The sequence below is a fragment of the Montipora foliosa genome, chromosome 3, assembly GCF_036669935.1.
Source record: "Montipora foliosa isolate CH-2021 chromosome 3, ASM3666993v2, whole genome shotgun sequence".
NCBI classification, from domain to species: Eukaryota; Metazoa; Cnidaria; class Anthozoa; order Scleractinia; family Acroporidae; genus Montipora; species Montipora foliosa.
This window is the reverse complement of record NC_090871.1, coordinates 38,440,893-38,443,392: the sequence shown is the minus strand read 5'-3', so window position 1 is coordinate 38,443,392 and position 2,500 is coordinate 38,440,893. Positions and strand designations below refer to the sequence as shown.

The following is a 2,500-nucleotide window of genomic DNA, read 5'->3' as shown; positions in this document are numbered from 1 at the left end:
ACGTGGCCTTCACAAAATGTTCGCTGACATCTATAGTAGCGGCAAGCTCAAGCTTCAAGGGCATGTGTTGCTGTGGATCAGAAAGAATCTCTTGAAGTTGTGGAAGAATCTGTGGGCAGACCTTTGCATCCTTCGCTTCTTCTATGTACCTTTCGAGATCTCCAAATTGCACCATCAACTGCTGATACACCTCCTACCTCGACCACCATCTAGTTTTGCTGCATGACTTCGGTGCTTCCGTCACATCCTTCCATAACAGCTTCACCTTGCAACTGTTACGAAACATTCTAATCCACAGGCTACCAAACTCTTTCAGGGTCGGGATCTTGAAATGGTTCCCCATGTCGTCTAATGTGTGGGAGAAGCGCACAACATTCACCATGTTCAGTGCTGCCTCGTTGACGCTACAACAAGTTGCAAAATTGTTGAGACACTTTCATTAAAAAAGACCTTTTCTAACTTCCAATACTCGGTGTATCTAGAATTTAAACCTTTCCCACTTCTTCTCCCCTCTCCCCCTTTCAATGTTGACTGCTTAAGTTCCCAACATTTTTTGTCTCGCTAGCAACACTGATAAGGGGGGTAGGGGGGCTGCAGTGTGAGAGATAATAGGGAAATTAATAACGCCCCAAGAAGGTGAAGTGTCTCCACTATTTTTGCAACTTGTTGTCTGATTGATTGCAATAATTTTGCCAGTCCGGATTTGAATCCTATAGGGAAACGTTCCAACGTAGAAAAGCAGGAACTAAAAAAACAATCATTAAATATCGTATAAGCTCTGAAACATTTCAGAAGTTTGCACGCGAAGTGCAAAGCACATTGTACCAAACACGAAAGGATATTAATTATTGACATACGGTAGCATCGATTTTCGAGTGTTTGGACTTATCATCGCTAACAGAAGACTCCGTACCAAATACTAAAGCGAGCAAAGTATTTTGCACTGCAGATCTGATGCTCCGAAAGTTACACATGGCTCGTATTATGTAACACAATACCATTTATTGTGTTTCTTGGTGACGTCAACCGGGATGGTGCCGTTACAGTTGAAAATCGTATCTTCGAGGAAACAGCACAATTCAACTAGTACTTTCTTCTCTAATCAATCCAATACATTACCAGGTGATTTGTAATAAAGCTCACACAGTTAGAAATCCTGTACATATCGTCTATTCCATTTACCAACGGTCTACCATAAAAGCACGGTCTACCATCGCAACAGCAAGAAATATGATATCATATTATTTTCTCAATGAAAAGTTGTGGTAGACCGTGTAGACCGTTTCATATAAATGTCATAATGTGTAGCCGGTACAAATTTGTTCACTTTTGTATCTCATTGTAAAACAAATCTCGCAAAGGATTTAACACAATCGGGTGCTTTCTTTTGATCATTGTGCTCAGTCAGTCATTCCAAAGAACATGGAATTAGCCTGTACCCGACACGTCACTTAGAAGACTTACTAGTAAGTGTTACCGATCCCTTCTCTGGCAGCAGACTAGCCCGAAAGCAATAAGTAATGTTACAAATGGACTTCTATGAAAATGTATCTTTGTATAACAATGTTTGCTAAGAATTGATTTTTCGGAAAGTTGATGTTCCCTTTCAATGGCATGCGATCGCAGTTAAAGGAGAGGTTATGTCTGTTTCTCATTCGTAAACAACAGCTAATTTCGTACATGTTGCGCGTGCTCTAGATGTCATGTGTCGACCCAAATATAGGTGTTTAAGGCAAATTATTTCGAAATCGGTTCCAGGAGATTCCTACCGTACTCTAAAAAGCGAAAGGATGGAAATCACACCTTTCCATGTACCAAATTATGTGTATGTTCGACTTGACTCAGAGAAAGCACTGAAATGCCTTCAAACTACGTCATACCGAAACCCCGCCAAAATCCAGTTTATCGCTGGCCATTTTCCATTCACAGCAGATCAGAGAATTAAACCCTTTTTTTTGGAAACACCATATTAAACGCAAACGATAGACGCCTTCCCGTTCCAATAAACAAAGTGACCGTACGCCAATACAGTGACAACCAACTCAGACAACAAGTTGCAAAATTGTTGAGACACTTTCATTAAAAAACACCTTTTCTAACTTCCAATACTCGGTGTATCTAGAATTTAAACCTTTCCCACTTCTTCTCCCCTCTCCCCCTTTCAATGTTGACTGCTTAAGTTCCCAACATTTTTTTGTCTCGCTAGCAACACTGATAAGGGGGGTAGGGGGGCTGCAGTGTGAGAGATAATAGGGAAATTAATAACGCCCCAAGAAGGTGAAGTGTCTCCACTATTTTTGCAACTTGTTGTAGCACAGTCTCGCATAGCGCCAAGCAATGAATTTCCTCTGACTCCGTATTCAACAGACAGGCACTGATTCAGAACTTGTGCCAGTTGCTTGACATTGACTGACTTTGAACACACCTAGATTCTTACAAGCCGCCGCGTAATGTTCCACTCATTGTCCATGAATTGAACTATTATCACAATTGCCTCCCC

The 2,500-nt window shown here is 41.2% G+C and overlaps 1 pseudogene; it reads right to left on the bottom strand.

Moving 5' to 3' along the window:
- Window positions 1-2,500, bottom strand: part of LOC137995726 (uncharacterized) — a 4,280-nt pseudogene that overhangs the window by 625 nt on the left and 1,155 nt on the right.